Consider the following 25,736-nt stretch of genomic DNA (forward strand, 5'->3'; position numbering starts at 1 on the left):
AGAATACTATCTCTCGAGGGCGAGACAGAATACCGTCGACATTCGGGCGTCGTCGACGGACGTTGTAAAGGACGGCGTCGACGTCGGCAGCAACAACAACGACGACGACGACGACGACGACGACGACGACGAAGGCGACGGCGACGGGGACGGCGACGACGACGGCGACGACGATGACGACGACGACGACGACGACGACGACGACGACGACGGCGACGAGAAGGACGAGGGCGACTCAAGTGCCTGCAAACGAATTACGTTGCGCGGCCGAACAAAAACAGCAAATCCGGTAATCTTGTTTCAGACTCGCCGGCAAACTGCTGCGAGTCGTAAGGAGAGCAAACGTTCTACTACTTCTAATTAATTTCTGTTTGCGTGGTAGTAGCTGGATGGAGGAGGACAGCTATCAACGAGGATACGGAGGGTTGGAGAAGGAGAGCGAGAGGATCGGATAGCTGGATGGAGGCACAGAGCGGGGATTGACATTCACTGAGCTCGTTTTTATGGGTCCTCGTTAAGACTTCTAACGTGAATTGTCGGGAAAGCTCGAGACACGCAAAGATTCGAGACACGCTGTTTTGATGGTCAGCGCTTTACAACGTTACGATGGCTTTGCGACAGTCACGTGTAATACAACTCAGTTGTGATAAATGATATATTAACGACGTAAAAAAAAATGTGATTTAGTAATTGCGTTATATAACGTTGCAAAAAATGTATCTCTTGGAATTATTTAAATTTTTATAACTTTTTTCTATTTTATTTTTATATATAACAATAACTTACTATTTTGTTGCTTGACTGTGAAGTCAAGAAGATTCACCGAGCGAATATCAAATGAAATTACGTATCGCGTGAACCAAACTGGTCGCAGCAAAGTATTCTTCTTTTGATAAAATACACATCAATCAACGCATGTAAAATATTTCACACGTCAATTCCTGTGGATTAAAAGTTAAAGTTGAACGATTAGAGCTTACCTCTCGTAAGTTTCCATGCTGTCGTTTTAAAACAGCACGCGTTCGTAAAATCGAGGAATCGACGATACAAAAGTTTCTCCCTAAGCTGTAGAATTTCTTTCCAAAAGATTTCCCACGATGAATAGATGCGGGACAGTACGTACACCCTCCATGTCGCTTCCGTCCGATATCGTGAATAATGCAACGGACTTGGGTCAATCGGTAGCATGGAAAGATAGGTGATCTGTGTCGGAGAAATCGTACGCCGGAAGTTACTGTGAAAATATAGTGCCGCTGTGATTTTCAGACAATCTCGCAATTTCAATATGATACGTAATTCGCATCGATATACAAGATTAATGTGTAAGTTTTTTACATGCGCATGTGTATGCGGGTGCTTTTTTATATGAAAGAAATATACGTCACATTTTCCATTTTAAATTTTTATCTGAATTGTTTGAATTATCTGACTTTACTTTTCGCTTTTATAAATATATTTTATCATAAATATTTATTATAAATAATACTTTTATATGGAATCACTTCCAACAAATATTTTTCCATTATGTTTTATACATATTTAAGTTTTACATAGCGCCGATTTATTCAATATACAAAACTTGTGATTTCAATCTTTGAGTTTTTACGGTACATATTTCCTCAGCATGCAAAATGGTACGATAAATTATTACAGATTTATTTCTCGCAACGGATATCGAACGCGGTGGATATATCGCAAAGGAAATCGAGATGCAGCATCCAGACGGGACACACGCTCGCAATGTGGACTATTGTTAATTTATCAAGCTACTGTACTGTCGCGCGCGATACATTTTGCTTTCTCGCTCTCCACCGTGCAAACGAAGGTGTGTGAATTAACAAGCAGTGATTTGAATTTCTACACCGATGTGCACCGTTGCATTCTGTGTCACGCACGTGTATGTCGTTCATACAATTAGATAAGTGCGTTTGCAACAAAAGCGGAAGCGGAACAATACTGTCCGAGCGAGGCGCAATTCGAATGTTTAAATGTTTGGTTTCTGATTCACCGGAGCGCATTCCGCGCGAGAATATCTCACTCTCAAGGGAACCGAGCACAGTTGACTTTTTTTCAAATCATATTACGTTGTCCAGGTATTATAATGATCGGATACGCGAGTAAATTTACAAAAGAATATTAAGCTCAGAGTCAGTGAGGAAGTTCGATAAGAGCCAGTACGGTCTCGGTTAAACCTTGTCACCCTTCAACATCCACGTAGGTAAATGCGGAGTTATCCAGGAAAGCTTTAGAAAATTCGACACCATCTGGCGAGGCAAAAGGAGCCTCGAATATAGCTATCGTTCTATAAATACGCAAGCAACGAAAACACGTTGCGAAGAAGTTGCGAGAAATGTTATGTGAAAATAATGTTTGTGTTAAAAGCGAAATATTGATTTTGACATACATACGACAGCAGAGTGCATCTTTGTAGAATTTAATAGTTATTCAATTTTGTTGTCTCACAAAATAAAAAAAATATATTTTTCTGTCGTATAGAATTGTTATTCGTAAGAATTCTGTTTATCAAATTTCGAACTAAATAAAGCTATAGTAAAATGTTTTTTTAGACTCGACTATAAAAATGTTATTGCAAAGTGTGTATTTAAAAAGAAATAAAACATGACAAGGAATATATAAATATATTCTTCTTTAAATACTTCTTTAAATATACCAATAAATATTAGTTATCAAATTAGTTTTCTCATTTGTAAATTCCAGTTGAATTCAGTAATGTATTTTCACGATCAATCTTCCATTACCAACATCTGACAATTGTGAAATATTGTGTTTACGTCACATGTATAAGTTATGATGGGTTTGGAACTTTGCATGACGAGCAGAATCGTGGAAGTTATAATCAATGCGGCCTTCTTTACAATTCGCATCTTTATGCACGCTGTATTCGTAGCACATTTACTAGCATACCGCCATAATGAGGTCATGAAGTGTACACGACAAATACACTCGCATAAAACTGCCTTTCTAAGAAAAGTCGTAGATCTCGTTCAGATGGTTACACACACACACACACACACACACATACACGTGATGAAACGCTGCACCGGATCAATACTATTGGAACGTTCCGTAAATGTCACCGAAACTTTGAGACAGAGAGTAATGTGATATTTTATTCTTGCGTTTTGCTTTTTCTCACAAAACATCTTTAATCTTTGTACCTGAAAATTTGACAGTGAAAAGGATTTCTTTTTTACGCGATAATCATACATCTTATTCGTTTTATCTTCATCTCTAATTCCATAACAAATAATTGTTTGAGATTATGTATAAAGAGATAAAAACACCATTATATTATTTTAGTAATATCTAATATATTAAATTAAAATAATGCATGTATTACAATATAGAAATTTACGAAATTGGTAGCAAATGAAAACAAATTTATTTAATGCAATACATAATTATTTTATAATTGTGCGCACGAAAGTACTTTTGTTTCATGAAAAATTTGTTTAAATATAATAACATCTATAGTATTTTCAAATTTATTAACTCATATCTTAATCTATCTTTCTTTTTATAAATTTTTGTTTTTTATTAATAGCATTTATATTGATTATATTACAGATTAAGTTTAACATGGGATATGAATGTGTTGAATATTGAGTGCATTACTCTTGAGAATATCCGCAGTTTCTAAGGCACCATAATTAATAGGTAAGTTAGTTTAAGTAGATCCCAGGTTAAAAGACAACACATCCATTAAGCAAGTCTTCGGTATATCCTGTTCTTCCATAGTCCCTAAGGGGAGATTTTAAACAAAGTCTACTATATTTTATATATTTAGCACATATCTTACATTTAATTAGTCTCAAATCTACACTTTATTGATTCTAGGATAGAAAATTCTATAAAATCATTATACTTTACACATAAGCTATGATATTTCATTTGTGATTTATATAATATTTTAAAAAGTAAAAAAAATTAAAATAAATATTTTATACATATTTAGTATATGTTTAATAAATTAATTAAATTTAAGTTTATATTATATGTAATCAAATTTTTTTTTGTATTCAATATTGTAAAAAATGCGCCAGGCAAAAGAGGCCACGTGCATTCATCGTCTTCAGGTAAGCAAATTATGCAAGTAGTATGCGTTATTACCCTTTAATACAGGGCTATTAATTCGCGTTCTATGGTCATTAGCCACGTTTCTACGGCGGTGTATTAATTTCAGACGTTCTTGATACATACACGTCGTACCAGACGTGATGAAAGACGTGCAATCTGCTGCCGCACTAATGTTGCTGTCAGATGCCCAGGTGTTGCTTGACCCGTGTAAATCGATCTCAGCCTAAATTGCATCGTTAACCACTCTATCGCGCGACTGCGTTTCGCATCACAGCTCATTTCGCTCGATTTGTCCGCACGACATTATAGTTTAGAGATTGCCTTTCCTAATCATTCTACTAATGTAGGTTCTGTTGCAATAATTCAATACCTTCAACAACCAACATATCCACAAATAAGAAATATTCGCAACATAATGCAAACATACATGGCAAGTATGCATTATAAATGTATCCAAATTAATTTCTAAGTAATTATTTTATTAAACTATTTTTTAAAACATTCTCCTAGGTAGATAATTATATGTATCAACGTTTAAAGAAATAGTTCGGATTTGATGGATATTTACCTAATTTACTCTAATTTATGAACATGTATTTTATGTTATATTATTTATTATCTGAATAAAAATGTTGGTATTTGTCTGTTCGATAACTGCTTGTCATGCTTGCGTCCCTCGTTATACACCTTCAACGGAGAGACTGCTCTTACCAGAGTGTCGGATGTATCAAAGTTTATCAGAACCGATATACGTTGATCCGGAATTGATTATGGAAAATTGGATATTACGCCGATATTAGACTGTTACCTGAGTTCAAGCGAGTATAATTACTGATCATCGACGGTGCTGTTATCGCCTACCGTTCACACGCCTATGCGTGGGCGCACGTGATGCATTTGCATAACCACACGTGGTATGAGTAACACAAAAACGATAGAAAATCCGTTTTTCGTTAAACCAGTGGCTGTTCGCTCTCAGTTGGCTTCCTTTCGCCTCTATGAAACAATCGAAACGAATTATCGCGCGAACTTTCAATTGAAAATTTAAACCGGTACTCACTGGCTTCAGCTTCCCAATTTTGATCGCAGATTGAGGTCGTAAACTCGGAATAATTGGAAGGTTAAATAGTGACTTGAAAAACGGATAAATTGCTAATTTCTTCAAATTTCCAGTAGATGATCACAATTTAAAGGAATAACGGAGCGACAAATTGCCTTAATTACTTAAAGTCAAACCTTAATTTCAAAACTTTTTTAAATTTACACTTTTTTAAATTTACATTTATGTACACATTTATATACACATAATATATTCTATTATAAATATGAAATCAGTATTAAAAATTTCCAAACGTTCATTCTTCATTACATTGAAAAAAGGATTATTTTTTTCAATTGAAAAATAATTATTTAAAATTTATAACAATAGTTTGATAATAAAATTATACAAATTAATATTTTTGCATTCTGTTTAAATACAAATTAATATTATATTACACACATCTCTCTCTTTCTCGTAATGAAATAGATCTATAATTAAGTATAAATATAAACAAGATGGAATAATAACATGTTTCAAATTGTACAAATTTTGAATTAAAATTAATCGAAATTCTATATATCAATTTGTTCTTCATTTAGCCTTTGACAAATTTTTGGAATTTAATATCATTTCAAGATGATTAATATAATACGTAAATGTATGATTTACATGTGCAATAATAATCAATATATTTACTCAATGTTAATGTATATATTTTAGTTATTATGTGTAGTTATGTTGTCACATTTAATGTTATTTTTACAATTTGTATAAAATGTTATATACATACGTGACATTTATACATTCTCTCTCTCTCTCTCTCTCTCTCTCTCTCTCTCTCTCTCTCTCTCATATAATATCAGACGCAGTAGGTTGAAAATTGTACTTCTATGCCAATAAGTGGCAATATTTTGGATTATTGATATTTTGGATTGCAACATACACTTGAAATTACAGAGATGCAAAACACACACACACACACACACACACACACACACACACACACACACACACACACACACACACAGACACACACACGCACACATTAATTATCTATTTATTACGCAGCATTTCGTATTCACGTAAATGTTATTTAGAAATCTATGTTTAATTTAATCATATTGAAATGCTTTTCGCTTCTATCGATAACTTTTCAATAATATTGAAAAGTTTCGTTATTTCGATAGCGACGAATCAGGACTGTTGTTCACACCCCATCTTTTATAACCGGGCACCATTGAATCAACAACATATCCGATATCATCTGGTGCAACGAAATAGCTTCTATGAAAATGGTTCCTCGCGTCCCACCTATCACGGAAAATAGTTCTATTATATGAAGTAGCAGACGATCGGAAAATGGATGGCTATTGACAACAACTTAGAAACGTTCACGAGATTTGGAACTGCTCTATTCTTCTTTGACTATTGCTATTTCTTTATCTTGTAATAGGTATATCCTTTTACCAGTAAAGGTTTGCCATTAGGTACCACATGCTGCATGGTGCATGGTAGTAAAAGATTCAGGCAGAAACCTATTCCTCAGAGATACTATTCTCTCTCTCTCTCTCTCTCTCTCTCTCTCTCTCTCTTTCTCTCTCTCTGTATCTCTCTCTGTATTTCTCCATCTCTCGCCAAACGTTACTTGGCCGATATACTAGAATGTTTTACGATATTCGATTTAGTCACGTTTCGCGATTCCGGCTTCTAAAGGCACATCCGTGAGTTAAGACACGCGGGAGTTTTCATCGTTGAGAAAATAGAGAGATTTCGTTGAACGAAATAAAGATATTGCGGCACACATAGAAATTAGGACAGAATATGACATGGGAGAGAAGGTGGAAGAAAGAAAAATGAAGGGGAGAAGTTGAGGAACGTGAAATAGGAAGAGCAGAAACGAATGCAGAAACGAGCGCCGGAGTTAGTGCTATTTACTCGGTTTATACGCGACTTTCGCGGCCACTCGACGTTATATATTCTCTTCTGCCGACTGTCTTTTGTCTACCTTCTTTTTCTCCTCTCGCATGTCAATCTCCTTCTTGGTTTCCTTTTCTTCGCTTTTCCATTCCGTCTTCGGCACTGCTCTCCATTGCGCCGCATGTTCGTGCCGACTACGCTTTATCATTCCGCAATTATTTCACATACATGCCACTCCCCTTCACTCTCTTCTCCGACACCCTCTGTCATCCCTCTGACTCTCACACACTATCCCTTTCCTCTCACGGCACTATCACGCGGCCTTCTATAAAATATATACGTTTGTAGGCGGACCGGCGATGTGGCGGCCGGTTATTTATTTTTCCAGTAACTGTAATTTTTCAAACACGTACTGCCCGCTGGATAAATGTGCCAGCCTGTTTTTGACGCGCTGAAAAATACGATGTCGGATCCGACGGCATTTCTCGAGATCTCTCGGTGGTTAGGAGAATGATAAAGATCTAGACGGAGAATTGATTTTCTTCATTGTTGTTCAGTGTTTGCGCGGTCGTTTCTATATTCCTTTTTAATGAGTAAGCTATTTATCTTCAGATAATTTATAATAGAAAAGCTTACGCTTTGCCTTCGTATAATAGCAAGTAAAGTAGCAATAGTAATGAATACCTTTCTTGAGGTGCTCTTAATGCACAATGATACGCTGTACATCAGTCTGACAAAAATTTTGCATAGATGAAAATAATTCATAAATCAAGAATCTCAGGAAAATTCAATATTTATAAAATATACATTTTTATAAAACATTTGATATAAAACACATATACTTTATATATTTAAAAAGCTTCATATTTCTTTTTGTATACATAAATAATAAAATAATACGTTTTGCTTTATTAAAATGTTTGAGTGCTTTGTCATAGTCCGCAGTCGTGTTCGACAAAAGATAACATATTATATATACTCGAGGAACATCATCGGTTGGAAAAAAAAGCTATCCGCAAATTGGAGAGGCCATCACGACAGGCTCTCCAATAGTTGCGCCTGTCGCTTCATTTGAAGGTAGTACAAAATCCCTTTGAATTTCGCACCCATGCGACAGATACTGTACTGTCGTTCTTTCCCTTCTGTTCCCTTTGTCACGCAGAAACCGCGCCTCGGAACGCCGTATTAATTTCGTGATCGATAGAGAAAACGAACGAGAGCGGAGGGAAGTCATAGTACCGATGATCGAAGGAGTTATTAAAATGGATGGATATATTCCTCCGTCTTCCATAAGTTCCAGAATTGACTAACTAGCTCACACTTTTTTAATACTAAAAGTCTACTGATTGGTTTATAGCTTCTAATTTGAATATTAATCAATTCTTACTATAACGTCGGATAAGATGTTTGAAAAATGTGTTTGCTATTCTCGAGAGCACATAATGTTAATTATCCAGCTTGTTCTGCGGCTTATGAAATGTCTTGCATATAAAGAGGCGAATTACCAACGTGCATACATTGATCTTAAACCACGCGATCGAAATGCTTCAATGGCACGACGATTAATCAAATTTTTATAAATACATGTGTAATTATATGTGACCGATATGTTGTCCATTTGAAATACGAGCAAGGGATATCGTACGGTTTCTACGCAAATACGAATGGATAGAAAAAGGCACGTTTGTTCGCAAGAGGTATCTGTATGTTTCGCATGGAATTATTAAAGCTAAAACCGTAGTCCTCACGGTTTGCGTCTTGCAAGGGGATCCGGTACCGATATGTTGGTATACACGGTATGATATATATCGAGATTACGGCGATACATCGGCGTCGACAACGTCAGGCTGTCCTCGGATATATTGGAGCATGTTGCCGATGGAGAAAGATCCAGATATGCCGTTTCTAGTCGAGTAGGCACAGTTTCAATAATATCATCTTGGCGGACTGCATATATCTTCGAGGATCAATCGTTCGGGATCTGGAGCTTTCGGGTCAGTTCGATGATGAGGTCGAACTGTAAGAAGCTCGCACCAATGGTGCGCCACGACGATAAGGCACGTCTTCCTTGGAACACGGTGTAGTACAAACGATGTGGCACGTTCGATATGGTAAGGCATCATAATATGGGCAGCTTACTAATAATGCCCGCACGAAACATACCGCTAAGTGTATACTATTATGTATATATATATATATATATATTAGCTTATATACCTCTTTAGAGAATAATACTGGTGTTGGTGCGTACTGCAAAGACTCATACTATTTACACGTATATAATGTTGTTTGATGTATCTACTTTTATTATATAGTGTAGTGATATTGTGTAATTATTTCTTTATTACATTTCGTAGAAAAATAATTCTAAACATATTATAATCTTAAAAAATGCAAGCTTTAAAAAGCACAAAAGTGAAAAACACATGAGTAAATTTAAATTGTAAAGATATAAATCATTTTCAAATTATTTTTTACTATAAATAAATTATATATATATATATATATATATATATATATATATATATAATATATTAGAATTATTTTTAATAAAAATGACATCACTACGATATTGTTTACTATTGCTTCATAAACTTTATTTTCCATGAACTTTATAACTAAAATATTTTGATTTTGTTTTTATTCATATTCTTTTATATTTTACAAAAATAAATTTCTGTAATAAATTAAGTTTGTAACCAGTAAATTTAACTTACATACATAATAAGTTGAGTTATTTTAACAGTAATAAATATTTCTCAAAATAAGAAAAGTTATTAGATTGGAATTGCAATGATCTTTACTCGCCAGATTAATTAATTTCTCTCAAGTTTTATAAAGTTTTATTTATGTTTAAAAAATGTTTATTACTATTTATAAAACATACAAATTTTTTGTTTTGTTTTGAAAATAAATGTTTAAACATTAATGATTAAAATTTTCTATAAAAAAAGAAAACTATTTTACATTATCATTATTACTATAAATAGTATTATAAATAGTATAAATAGTACTATAAATAGTATAAATAATATTAAAAATGCTACAAATGATCAGCTTGCCTATTGCCCTTCACAAACGTGCAATCCATCTCAATTATTGGTGAATCAATATGCACTTACACGTGAGTTCACCAGATGTTAAAAGTGTAACATAGCAACTACAAGTACCGTTAACAACTACAAATACCGTTAGAATTGTGACTTCTAATATTCATATCTATCAGTACAGAATAGATATTTTTGGATTTACAATGATTTTAGTACTAACAAAACAGTATTCGATCTCATCATCCACGATTAACTTTGTCGATCTATTAATTTCAAAAAATGTAAAACTCAAAACTGATTATTCTTAATCTAATTTAATAATTATTTTGATTAAAATTATTTTTTAATTATTATTTATATGTATTATATTTTATATAGGTATAAATTACAATTTGTAGAAAATAGACAGATGATGAATCTGATTAACTTTCGAAACAATTTACCTATAGTAGTCTATATTGATCCTGATGAAGATTAAACTATTAACAGAGAGAAAGAAGAAATACAGTCATGATGTTATTACAATGAATAAGTTAGTTTATCTATGTTCAGGAAATTGTCGAAATATTAAGTCAACGCACGGCCGAGGTCACATCCATGGTGGATTCATCATTGATAGAATACTATAAATTCTCAATTATTAATAAGCTTAAGAATAAGATTGCAGTCACACAACATTTCGATATGATCATTAAAAATGATCAAATTTTGTAGAAGTTTGATATGTAATATTCATGGACATGTAATATTCATGGTCTACTTACTTGAGATGTATCTACATCTGAAGTCAGTACCGTACTAAGGGTTCGATAACTTTGGCCTTTAAATACAGGTAGACTTGTAACTATAACGGGAAATATGTAGAATGTTATAAAATAATTTCATGTTAAATATGTATAAGCAATTGGAGTAAAAATCTCTATTAAAAAAATTTCATTTGGGCACCTATTCTAATTATTTTATAGAAATTTCTCTTTACTATAAATGACTACTATGAATGATCAAACTTTCTAGGTCGACATATCATGTAATATTCACACCAAGTTCGCTGAAGTTCTATCCATGTCTGAAGTCAATGCACTTCTGAGAGTTCGATGGCTTTGGCGCCTAGACATAGGTGGGCTTTGAAACTGTAATGGTAAAGATACATGCATAGTTTCAAATTTAAAATAGCTTTACACTGAATATGCCTAAATTATTAAATGCTATAAGAAATGCTATTAGTAAATCATGTTTTAGTCTAGCTATTTACTGGTTAGAAACTAAAATTTATTGACCAATTTGATCCGTATTGTTTCTATTTAATTATTAATCAGAAAAGGTGGTCAAGATATTTCATGGTTTACTGACTAGAAGCTGGTCAATTACTGACTAATATTTCCTTATTAAAAATTTTTGCCTAATTATTGAATAGTTATCCAGTAAATTCACAATAGTATAAACTAGATGGTTTTTGGTCTGTAATAAATTTTTCCGAGATATTTCCTTATTTAGAAAGTTTTATTTATTTAATACAGAATTTTGCATACGTTTTACTTAACTTTTCGTCGGAACGTTTAATTAATTTATTTTATTCAAATTACATTGACAATTCGATAGCTTTGGCATCTAAGCATAGATAGGTTTTGAGTTTATAACAGCAATGAGACATATAGAATTTAATAAAACTAGATACTATTAACGTATGCTATCTTCTCTTTATATATTTCAATTAAGTATAAAATTACGATCAATATTCTATGATATGTATATGTACATTATGTTATATACATGTCTACATTGTACTATGAATAGCTATTGCGTAACATGAAGAAAATTGCTTTACATATTCATACATCAAGATTATTTGATCATAAAATACTCCGAAGAAAGTACGAAATAAAATATTTTCTCACAATTTGTAACATTCTTATCCGTGATGACAGTTATGTATACATGTGAAAAATATTGAAGCTGTTAAAATACATAATCTTCGTGCTGACGGCTATCCTCATAACACGAAGTAAGCGAAACAAGAAAATTAACAAATAACATGGAAAAGCGGCAACAATTAAATTTTTGCACGATCTTTTTAGACGTTGAGAAGATGCATTTGTTTTCTGTCTTTTTGAGAATGTTTAATTCTAATAGTATTAAAATAACATACACACATCATATATCTATTCCTATCAAATTGTTACTGAAAATTTGTGTAAATAGATTTTAGTTAATAATTTCGGCGTTACCATCATTATCGATGTTTGTGCAGCGTGTAACAAATTCATAGCGTCGTAGCATTTGCAAAATCCGATTAAAGCGATTACTCCAATTCCTCACGGGCCTACTGCGTCTTTGATGCGATCGAGCGAGCAACGCGTGCTCGGTCCGATCACTCCGTACGTACAGGCGTAACAGGCGCGCTATTCGCGAGATACGTGGCAAATCGTCGACGTGATTGTCGGCGTCGACAGAATATCCTTGAGCGCGGGAATGAAATTAATGGCGCGCGAACGATATGGATGCACGGAACGACGGCGAAATTTCGCGATAGCGTTATGCGATGGGAACCCTTCGAAGCACGTCTCTGCGCTTGCAGTGTATCCGCGGCATCACATGCCAGCAGTTTCGTCGCACCTCTGCCTATGAGCTATGATAGGACGAACATTCATATGCGCTAGCTACGCACGCACATATCCGCGTGTACGCATCTCTGCATAATCTGGGCCAATAATGTACAACAGCCAGCGTAAGCGGTACACACAGAAGATGAATCTTACAGGACTTGGTAAAGTCTGGAGGAATCAGTCAATCTTTTCTATCTCTTTAACTGATGTAGTAATTTATTTTATCTTTAGAAATTGTATATTGAAGATATTTAGTGTAAAAAAAAGGTTAAAACTGTAAATAAGCTTATAATAGTGCTGTAATAAGCTGGTGAAGTCTACTTCGAGATGTACTAATAGACATTTTCGAAAGTGCAAATTTTGTTAATATACAAATGTAACATTTATATTTTTTTTTACTTTATTTTCTTTACTTAAAAATTAACTTTTTATGTCATATTATTAATGTTTTATCAATAATACACGTTATATAAAAATAAAATAATCGGTATTTTGCAGGGAACAAAATAATGCTTTGTATGCATTACACTTGCACGCTTAGTATGCAAATTTACAGTAAATTTTATTATAAATCGTTTCAGATTCAAAAACATACATACTTTTCATATATGTACGTATAAAAGCTACTTTACATCTAATTAAAATATTATTATACGCAGGAAATACGAAAAAATTATAAAATTTTGACATTTTACATATATAAAAATAAAATTTCAATTTATATTTTATTATGATAGCCTAATGTATTGTATCAATAACTTTAATATTTTTTATTCAAATTAATAAAATTCAAAATTAATAACTGCATTGAATTTGCAACAATATTTTCTAATATTTAACAGATATATTTATATTTATATGTATATATAAACATTTTTTTTCGCTAAATAACTGTTTCTATTATAATCGTAAATGTTAATCGTATGCAATATCATTATTGCTTATAATTAACACTCTTAACTTAAATCTTAAATGTTTCTGATATATGAACTATAATAAAGGAAAGGAAAATTCATGTTTCACACACGTACACATGTTCTATATTGGAAAAAACCGCGAGATTGGATTATTATTTTGATGAAAAATTTCGATATTTTTTTTTTAAGTTAATCTCAAATAACTTCGATAGTTTGTATCTTACTGCATGCCATTCCGGCTTCATCGTTTCAGGGATTCTAGTTATGTTATACTATTCATTTCTCGCGGGAATGTCTCTCCGATACATAGATTGCATGATTAAACGAACAACACGTTGACAATTTGTTTGTCAATTCGCTTGTTTATTTTCAATACTGTGAAACGCTAATATCGCACGTATTAAAAACGGCGAAACTTATTGGTTCAGTGAATGCAATGAAAAGATTATCCGACTGTATAGTACAATATCGGCTTAATAAAAGAACATTATAATAGGTTGCTTCATATCGATTGTGCAGACTTTTCGTGTTGTTTGCGCAAATCAATTATTATGCACAAAGAATTTCGATGAACGTGAGTATATTACATTAAATTAAATAAACACGAGAATTATGAAGATTGATGAAATATAAAAATCAGTTTTTGATAAGTTTATTGTGATTTAATCGATTTTTTTCGTTAACAAAAATAATCCTCTTTACGCACTAACACAAACGCATATATATATATATTTAACTTCATAAAATTATTACTGGTTAAATCAAATTTTTATATATTTTTCCAAAAATTAGTTTATTAGATAAAGTATACGAAAGAGAAATGACTGTTTCTCTAAAGATGATGTTTTTCTAATATTAAAAATGTCAATATGTTGCATCCAATAAATTGTACAAAGATACGATGGAACATATTAAAGATTCAAAGCTATTTTGTACACTTACACGAGAATGTCGATATATTTCTGTTAAAGGAATTATTATTGTACCGAGAAACCGAGCTAGAGCTTGTGATGTTATTTATCACGTCTTCGGTTGGTTCTAATAAAAGATTTTGCTAAAAAAATCGAAGTTATATTAAACGTTCGTCCGTCATCTTATAGCCGCGTATGATTTCTTGTTTTATTTTGACATTGATCGATGTCTACGTTATTTCACATCTAGGAGCTCAAGACTGATACGCATTATTTGAGTGGTACAGAAATCTGACGGTTTAACGAAAAGAAAAGAGAGTGGAAAAAGAGAGGGGAGAAATTATTCGCGAAACTATAAAACAAGTGTATTCGTGAAAATAATTTTTATTGTACACTTTTGTCAATTATTATGTATACATTGTGTTATGCAATGTCTTAAATGATTTCTTCTTCTTTTGACACAGAAGACTTCATCGTAAATTTTGTGATTCAAAAAAGAATTAATTTTTACGTTCGGAATAATTTAAAATGTTTGACATTTTATAGAAAAAAATAATTTTTTAATAATGCTGTCGTGGAAAACTCCCGTTTTTTTTTTTTTTATCACTAATAGTGCTAAAATGTGCTTCTTTATCTCAGCACTGATAGCTAGATTACGATCGGTCTTGTGTTGCTTTTAACACAACGTTCGATGTCTCCGATCAGAGAAACTTTTGCAATTAATAGCAGTAGAGAGTGGCGGAGAAACTACAGAGGTCAGAGGTTGGAAAGGGATTGAACAAACCAGAGGGTGAGAGGGCCGAGATGCAGCGGTGTACTTGGAAAGATCGTGGAGCTAACTTTTGTCGAGTAATCAAGGAGGCGCTCTTTGTGCAAGGTGCTCGTCCATCCACCACTTACTCGAATACTTCCAAGGTGAATCGTTATCATTGACGACAATCGTTTTATGACCGATATTATACAGAACCCGGGTGAATTTCTTTGTCTCTCTCTCTCTCTCTTTCTCTCCACCTCTTTCTTTCTCTTGCTTCTGAATGTTGGCAGCAGAAGTTCCTCGATAATGATTCTGGAAAACAGGATCCGCTTAATAAAGATTCAATTAAGATGTCAGACGCTCTTTAATTCACCGAGGAACAAGTCGAGAAGGAGAAGGGGAAGGATGAATCCCGGCGCGACTTTATTCGTGGCGTGACGACGACTGCTGTGAAATTACGCCACAGTAATTAATCCAACGACGATAAACGACGTGAATCGGCCGCTCCGTGTGATTTGCAACAGCAAATTATAGATAACATATTGCGAATCATCTAAGATATTAAATTTTGCGCGTCACACGCGATACAAATCGAGCAAAGAGAGACAAAGTACGAGTGTTTAACAGATGAAGCGAGAAGAGCGATGTAATTCGTATCTGTTCATAGTTAATGTTCTATCAGCAATACGTAGAAGCATTCATGAAATAATGTAATTTGAATATAGATAAGAGGTATATTGTACACGTATGCTTCAATCGCGTGTTTTGCTACTTTTTATCTCAAGTAATACATTCAACAAAGCAGCTGTATTGCATCGTATTCGATAAACTTATAACTTGTAACGAGGAAACAGACGTTTCAAACAGAAATTTTATCCGACCATGAAACTTCACAGGCGTGCGAATTATTCCTTTCGTATGCCATAATTATACAATTGTAAAGTAACGAAATTTTTTAATTAATTATATTAATTATATTAATTATAAGTTATTCGGTTATAAAAATATTTTGTTAAATACACACACACACACACACACACACACACACACACACACACACACACACACACACACACACACACACGCAAGCACGCACGCACGCACGCACGCACGCACACATATATTGCTTTCCAAGTTCGTATTTAATGATCCCCGTATTCAAAAATAATGCTTTTCTCAATCTTATATTTTCGACGCAAATAATATTGATTCATCGCTTTGATTTATAGCTCAAGGTTTTCTTCGTAATACTATTACGTACTAACTTCAAATACGTCAGTTTGCTTTTGTATGTTTAACAATCAACAGTATATAATTGTCAATGAAACATCAGTGAAAAATATCGTTTCCTCACTGCATCATAATTCAAATGGCAGATATTCTGTGCATTCAAGTATATTCAAAGTTATCATCGTCGCCTCTTTCTATTCACTATTCAATTTTTCCCCATGTTTTACGTTGGATGCTTGATATATTCGCAGTAAATCATTCATAAATAAACATGCAGCTCTTTTACTCCGTGAGACACGCTGACGTTATATTTTATTTGAATTTCAAGAAAACATCGCGGAAATGCTAGGTCAGTATGGAAAAATTAAATTAGATGATTCACTCAGGAGAATCAAAAAGCCAATACACAATTCTAATTAATGCTGTAAAACTTGATTCACGCAAAAACTCCTTCTCTAACGTACACACCGAGCGGCTTTCCACCGACTATAAACGAATCCGCAATAAACCGCGATTTTATCACCAGAATATCCTGCTTTACGAGCATTGGAAAATATCGATTCCGCTTTTGCCGTATTTATGTGTTTGGCATGGACACTATCGATTTAACTTTTTTAAACGATTAACTCTCGACGATTTTATGTGCGAGCGTATTACAGACAACTGTGAGAATATTTAGAATGCTCATAAAAAGATGTATAAATTATTACTAATTAATAATTAAGAAAAAAAGATAAATCAAACTTATTGAAATATAAAACAAATATAAAGTACATTTTTTTTTCTTTTACTGTCTATTTTTATATTTAGATAAACTTGATTTTTTGAAACGTTTGTAAAATATTAATTATTAGCATCGTTATAATAATCAAAATTTTGACCTTTGATGATATTTATGGCATTTATGGTTTCATGTCGGTTATGCAGTGCTATGTCGTTATAGATCTTAAATTTTAGTTGCATATGTCAGCGAAAGTGCTAACGAAGAGGATCAACGTCCGGTTTAGGTAATTAACATTTTAGCTTTGCCAACAGTGAAATATTGCTCGATCTATAGGAAAATAGGTTATTACCAATCAATTCGCATTAACGTTATAATTCGATCACCAATATTTCAAACTATGTCTCGACAAACATTTGATTGAATTTGATGCACAACAGAAGTGAGGATAAGTATGGTTGCAATCAGTGTTTACACGGGACAATAAATCGGAACGGTACGATATTGCAAAAATTCGCCGATTAAGAATGAAAATGCATTTCCATTTACGTCAGCTTTAAATTTTCATTTTCCGAAACAATGTGGCGAATTTAATTACGTATATTATGTGTACAAGAACGATTGTACACACTATCGTCGAAACGGTCGACATGAGTCACATTAATGATATTTGTTTACGTACGCGTGGAAGTTTCACGAACTTCATTTACCAATACGCGATTCGAAGCACCATATGCAATACTCTATGGCGCATAAACAATGCCGCAAGTTGATTTAGCGTTAAGCCTAATGATATTTGTGCACCTGCTCCACTTGACATTATGATTTCAATTGACTTTTTCCCATATCATGATTTATTGAATAAAACATAAAATAAATTTGTATATAAAATGTATTGTATATAAAATTGCTATAGATTTATTTGTAGAGAAATTATTCCGTGATGCGTGTATTTTTATGGAACCGTTTTCCTTCTTGTATTAAAGTTTATTTATTTATTTATCAATCAGTTGAGACGTGACGGTTGAGAGCTGACGGATATTATGCGCATGTATTTTTAGCCCAAGCATTTCTTGAATTTTCAAAGATAACTTGATTTGGAATTCTCGTAATGGATGGGGCCTAATGAATATGTAACAGTGCAATGAAAACAATAATAACTCTGTTGAGTTTTGTAGAGATATCGGATAAAATTCAACTACGGACCTGATGGCAAACGCGTAAACGTTGGGAATGAAAAAGGTGTGACTGTATGCGAAATTAGCAGGAAATTCAAAGTTGATAGTTTCCAGCGGCGCCATCAGAGCTGCCGGAAATCTCGTAGTAAACCAGATGCAGCCTGACAATCTCCGCTAGTAGTCGGTAGAGCTGAGTTGTAAGCGGCGGAGAGCAACTCTAGCGAAGCGCTTCCTCCCGCCTGGGTTGCCTATGGCAACCATCTCTAGGTGCGCGACGAGCTATTAGACTTTCAGAAGGGCGGTTGATCATTGAACACATACCGCGATCCACAGTTTACACATCGTAGACAAATACCCCGCTCTCTCATCCTTATGGTAATGCCGCAACCGCATCGGTGAAGCGGTTGTATGGCGACGAATGTGAGCGTAAGTTTATTAGAGGGATCACGAAAGCTTAAATTCAGATCGCCCGGCGTTTCCGCGCGGGCTTTTGGCAATTACGTACTCAAATCTAAACGATTTCGTAGAATAAGTTGCTCCGGGAATTCACTATCCGCTGGAACAGGGTAAAACTGCCAAAAAGTAAAAACAACAGACGGCAAATAGTGAAAAAGCACAGGTTTCCGCTTAATGAACCTAAAGCCTAGCAATGTTGAGTTTTTCTTTCGTAGACGACCTCTTTCAGCGTAAAGTAATAATCAATTTTATTATAGATAAAAATATTTTCGACATCAAGAATATTTTCTCTCATAAATAAAATTTTATTGTAGATTTTGCTTAACGATTCTCTTTTTGAATAATGACGGGGATTCATAATAACTCTTATCACTATTATATGTATTATAACGTATATGATTGATTGTAAAAAAGCGAAAGAATATATATCCCTTTATTCTAACACAGCAGTTAGAAATAAAATGTTATCAAACTACACACGATATATTCTTCCCAGTACGTTTGAAGCCGACAGGATATATTTGCGTACGTAATAACACAATTCTGGTTTCAGTCAACATGGATAAATCGACAGTTGATATATTTGTTTTATTCGTTTGCTTATAATTATCTTGACAACTCGGACAATCAATAGATACATATAACACTTAATCAAAATGTAATTTTTTACTTCTAATATTAATTAACCATTTCAATGATCAACTTTCAAATTAAAAGTTTCAAAAAATTTTACTACTCATTCATTTCAAGTTAATTAACAAATATAAAAAAAAATTAAAAAATGTATTTTACTCTTTATACATTTCATTACTATTATATCAATTTGTTAAAATTTAGCATTACTATATTATTTTTAAAACAAATATATCTTTAGTTTTAATTATGCATCTATTTTGCATTATTCACGTTAAATATCATTGTCAAATATATGTGATTTATTTTTACTTTACTATACATTGGATACATTTTAGATTCATTGAGATATATCATTCAATATTCTTATTAAATAATATATCTCAATTTAATTAAACAATTTGATATATTAAAAATATCATAAAAAGAATAAATTAAAAATTTAATTTGATTTTATTGTCGACCAATCATCCAAATCAATTCAACTCAAATTTTAATTTCTGCAAAGTGGCAGCTTCCACTTTTGATGACAATAATTATTTTTAATGCATATTGCGATTACATTATCCATATATGCTTCTCATACTTTATACATTATAAATTACAATCACATTACTGACGTTTTATTTTATGATTTCTGAAAACACAATAAATTCACAAATTCATTACAATCCGTTTACTGTTCGTTGATCATTATTTATCTATATCTCTGTATCAACTTACAAAGCTTTCCAAAGAGACTTTCATTTGAATAATACAGCAAAACATACAGCTAATAAGAGTATAGTTCTCTTAAATTCATATAATTATTAACATACACTTAAAAGATAATAAACGAATACACACACCACACACACACACACACACACACACACACACACACACACACACACACACGCGCGCGCGCGCGCGTATACTCAATTTTATATATATATATATATACAGATATACATACATACATACATACATACATACATACATACATACATACATACATACATACATACATACATACATATATATATACATATACATATACATATACATATATATATATATATATATAATATCATTTTATAATATAACGTTATTATCACAAACGAATGTTTCTTTGTCGGCGATATACATTCTTTTATTGCTGTGCAAATGCCGTTGATATCATCAAATTCTATATGTCAAAATCTATTTATTTACGAAGAATACAACCAAATAAATGTTTTAGAGTTGGGATGCTAAATTAATTTGTGCGAGTAACGAATTGTATGATTTTCCATAAACTCTCGTTATTGCATTGGCTTCTCGCTGCAGCGTTTTTGTAAAAGCGTTCGGTGCCATTCAATGCCGAAATCAATTACTCAGCAAAAAGCGTGTTATTATGTGAGTGTCAACTACAAAATTCATGTATATGGATGTGAATAACAAAGTGTTACAGTTGTGTAACATTTGGCAATCTTCACGAATGCAACTGGGATAAATAAATACTACTACTCAATGAACAGAGTATGTTGAATAAGAAAAAATATGGGCGATAGCATAATTTCATTTTATTCGTAGACAAATAATCTTACAATAATATTTTTAAGTCTAAAAATATGTTTATGTTATACATTAAAGGAAATTATTTGTATTTAAAAAAATAAAATATCTGACACATAATCTAGTGTATAAAATTGCATTTTATTGTCACCCATGCCATTTATTTGCTATTTATTAAATCATTTTAAAGACTATATTATTGTTATATATAATATTAATAGATTAAAAAAATAATTTCTTTTATCAAAGATAAAGATGCCATGTGACATTTAATTATAATCTGAGCTGTTCCCTTTTTACGGCACACGTTTTCGTAGCGATTCTGCTTTTTGTCGCTAAGCTAACAACTAAGTAGGTAGACCCATTCTGCGTTTGATGGGTGTAATTACAGAAGTTCCGAGCGCTATAAACGTTGCTTCTATCCAAGCCACGACGTTTGTCGTGTCACAGTCTGTCTTGCAATGATTTAGTGATATGTAAAAAAGGTTCAATGCAATCGTGTCAATCAAACACTATTCTTATCAATTACAATTATATCTTTGCGTTCAACATAACATTTATATCTTAAGTTGTTGAGTTGATTTAATATACTTTGCTTTGTTTAAAAATAGTTATGTATTAATAGAATAATATATAAAAACTTATTTTTAAATATATAAATTTTTTTCAACAAAATATTTTCTTTACATATACATAATTTGGCATATTAAGCTATGCCAAATTATTATTATTTGATACAACATAAATTTATAAACTTCTATTAAAGTGGTTTAGCAATTGAATCGTGATATTTGATATACACATATGTCGTAGTTGGTGTTCGTCTTGTGATGTCGCGTATGAAAGAACTGTTAAAAAAACAAGTATAGGACGCTGACCAATTCAGAGAAAAATCTCACGAAAGACCTTTTTCTTGCTTGATTGAATTCGTCGTTGCGCTTCTTGTTGTGCAAGAGACACCGATCTTTTGCACATGTACGTATCGGTGTCGCATGCTGAATCGTGAAAGGCTGAGGTGAGGTATAGTGTGGTGGTTCAAGACTGAACGGTTCCGTATCAATGTCGAAACCAAGATTGGTGAGATATCCTGTCGTGTCGTACACCGTTTGTCGCGCTGAACGTGCGTGAAGGTGGATAGCAAGGATGCGACCCCGGCGGGTCAGGGCGGATGAGCGACGAAGTTATCACGCGAAAAAACGTCCCCCATCGCCGAACGACACGTAGCCGTATAATATTTTACGAGGGGATCGTGAGTATCCTTTATATCGGTTCACTTACAGCTCGCTGTTGTTTCGTAGTTGCCGTCCGTCGGCGTTGCGCACCCCATCCTCCTTACAGCTCGTACGCTCTCTCTCTCTCTCTCTCTCTCTCTCTCTCTCTCTCTCTCTCTCTCTCTCTCTCTCTCTCTCTCTCTCTCTCTCTTCATTCTTCCTTCCCCTTCTCGGTGTTGCCGACATCGAGCATCCCATTCCGCCACAGGACCTACCCTTTCTTTTTCTCACAGCGTCAGCGTCGACTCGGCTGGTTCAAACTCCTCTTCGCCCCCTTCATCCGAGACTTCCGTCAGGTCCGTTTTTTCTAATCTCTCGTCACTTTTCTGCTTACCCCCACGCATGCCTCATTCCATTTTGTGCCTCGTCCTTTCAGCAACCTGAGATACTCCCAAGCGTCTCACTCTTGCACCCCATTCCTTAGACCCGTCGGCATTTTATTACCAGCCCCATTACCCCCGGGGGCCAACCCCGCACCTTCCACTCGCTCTGCAACGCTCTGCACGACTCCTCCTGGTCGGACGATCCTGCTACACGATATTTTACTGCGTGTTTACGGCGGAACACAATTATTATCAACGTTCACTCGCACTATGTCCTCCTGCCAAGTAGGTAAACACGTTTATTTAATTGCTCGCACGGACCTACCCGTGTTCACTCTTGATTCTGTTGCACGTGATGCAATCTACCTGGTCGACGTTATTACGCGACGGGAGTATTGGTCGTAATAGACTGAACTTCGTTTATTCCCTAGAGTATGGCACATAAAGCGTGTCAAATATATCATCGCACTTTAAGAGAAAACGTTTTTAATAAAAAATAAAAATCATGAAATAAGAGGTGTTGACAGGCAATAATTTTATTATCAAGATAATCTCTATCTGTGCTTCTAATTTTCTTTTTTTTAATACAGATTTAATGATATTTTAATTAAAAATTCCAATATCAATTAATAGAATGTTAATGTAAAACTCCAAAAATTCCTAAAGGTCATGTTATATTAAATTATTTGGTTATATAGATATATGAAATAAATAATATATATGCTGAATAAATATGCTAACGATGTTTCATTCTTCTTGTCGAAAATGAAAGTATGAATAGTTTTAATAAAATCTTCAAATACTTTAATGCTTATTATTTTCAAAGAACGCAATGTTATTTTAAACGTAATTAATCTCAAAATAAAATGTTCTTTTAAGTAAGTATCGATAATAACTAATTAGTTAACGGAAATGTGAGTTAGATGTTTGTTTTAGAAAGCATAATTAACAGGATTAAATTATGATTTTAAAGATAAAATAATGCAAGCGTTATTTTGGGTGTGTTGCTGGTTACACTTTCGTTCAAGAGGTCATTCTACTATTCTATCATTCCCTTTGCGACGCTCGTTTTCACTCGTTCGTACTTATTATACTTCACAGGAGATACAATGCAGATTTATACCTCTCGTGGATGCTTTCGGTCGAGTGCACTAACACAGATGAAACGAAGTTGGTGTAGTGCAATAATTCGCTTAACCCCTTAACTGACGACGTGGTGCCTGTAAAACACGGTGCGGGTCGCCGAATTACCAAGCACTCTCTCTGGCTTTGTTATTAATTCTCAACCTTGTGCATAGAGGATTAATCTTTGGCAAAGAAATTTTCTTGAATGTATTGACTGTTTCTCGTAAAGCTATTATTATATAGTATATAAATGATATATTTGTAATTTTTCAACTTTTTATATAATTATTACATACAATACGCTATTCTAGAGAAAGACTAAATATTACTTTAACGATTTTAATCTACGATTTAATCTTAAGTTGTTAAATACACATTGACAATAGGTTTTATAAGTACGAATTGCAAATTAAAAGTTACAATTATTAAAGTTACAATTAATTTATTTAAAACGAAAGTTATTAATAAGTTTGACGAATACTTTAAGATCATTTTACGTGGGCAATTGGGCTAAAGTAATTTGCGCGTTCATCTTGTTCGTGGACTCTTTACACGCGCATCGGAGACCAATCTTCTGCCAGCGTAAGAAAAATCTGAATCCTCGGCTTCTTTTAGAAGTGACACTCGAGCTTTTAAAATTCCTCTTAACGTTCCGTGGGTAGAGGAGGTTGGGTCGACGACGAGAAAGCAGTTTTATCGGCACGAAAGCGAGGTGCAAATTTCATCTAACCTACGCCCCGAGAAGTCTTTTGAGCTCGAGATACTCGTCCGGGTATCACAGTTAGATTCTAACTATTTGTGGCCGCTGGTAAAATATCGTAAACGCAATGGATGGGCGACAGGATAGGAATCGGCAAATGAGTCACGCTCTGCTGAAAACGACGGTTCGATTCGGGTTTTAAAATCCGGAAGAGGAGAAACTTGAAGGAGCGCGTCGGATATATATACGTAACAGTAAAGTCCCGGACGGAGCCGACGCTGCTCGATCGAGGAATAATTCGGCGATTTGCGTGATCGTGCAAAATCCGAAATGCAGGAGAGTGAGCACAAATAATGCGGGGCTGCGCCGATATTACTACCGATATGAGATCGTTGAATGTGGGCCAGGAATGGTAATTCGCGGGCGAAATACTAAAGGGAAGATTATTTTCTAGCCGTCGTGAGCGGCGATTAAGGGAAAGCGTGGTTGCAATGGAAGTTTTGTCGGATAGTTTCATTTATACTTGTTCCGATCGCTTAACAAACGGGTCGCACGGTAATCACGCAATAATTTTTCGGATGTGTAAATGTGTGTGTGTGTGTGTGTGTGCGCGCAAACAGTATTTATCTTTGGACCTTTTCCGACTTTTTCTCCTTAATTACTTCCATTTTAGTGTCTTGGGCTGTACAACTTTATCTACGTCATTTTGTAATCCTGATCTTGGCCCTCAGTCCAATTTGTTTTGCGCGTTTCCAGTTACGCTTAAAAGTCGCTCTTGCGATTGTTATCGTCATAATTATTATTATTATTATTAATAATCTTGTCAAGTTATTAAAGTTGTTAGATTTACTTATAATATTAAGCGCTTGAGAGAATACCGTGTCGCAATGCGTAATAAGCGCTTTCCGACGTTAATCTCTTCCTCTAATCCTCACCCGTCTTTCTTCTCATTGCTTTCACGTATTATTCTCTGCGCCACGCAGGGAGTCTTTTCCGCTTGTTTTTTTATTCTTTTTTTCTCTTTCTTGCATAAATTTTATATAATTTCTAAAATTTCAAATAATAATGTCACGAGTAATATTTGAAAATGTAGTTTATTTTATTTAACTTTTTTCTTGAAAATGTAAATATTAACTATATAATTTTCAACTGTAATAAACATTGTTGATGTCTATTAAGTATAATTTGCATGAATTATACACAATTAAGCATACAGTTAAAGCAGTAATTTAATTTGTACATATTTTGTAATATTCTCTCAGATTTTTTAT

The 25,736-nt window shown here is 33.7% G+C and overlaps 1 long non-coding RNA gene across 1 annotated transcript; it reads right to left on the reverse strand.

Annotated features, from left to right (window-relative positions):
• Nucleotides 1-10,105: 10,105 nt before the first annotated feature.
• LOC148937649 (uncharacterized) lies at nt 10,106-12,659 on the reverse strand. Its single transcript, XR_016138126.1, has 3 exons — nt 12,333-12,659; nt 11,146-11,237; nt 10,106-10,951 (listed from the first exon to the last, which is right to left on the reverse strand). It is a non-coding gene; the product is annotated as an uncharacterized LOC148937649 (long non-coding RNA).
• Nucleotides 12,660-25,736: the final 13,077 nt, after the last annotated feature.

The sequence above is a fragment of the Pogonomyrmex barbatus genome, unplaced genomic scaffold (genome assembly GCF_055798465.1).
Source record: "Pogonomyrmex barbatus isolate J1 unplaced genomic scaffold, ASM5579846v1 scaffold12, whole genome shotgun sequence".
Lineage (NCBI taxonomy): Eukaryota > Metazoa > Arthropoda > Insecta > Hymenoptera > Formicidae > Pogonomyrmex > Pogonomyrmex barbatus.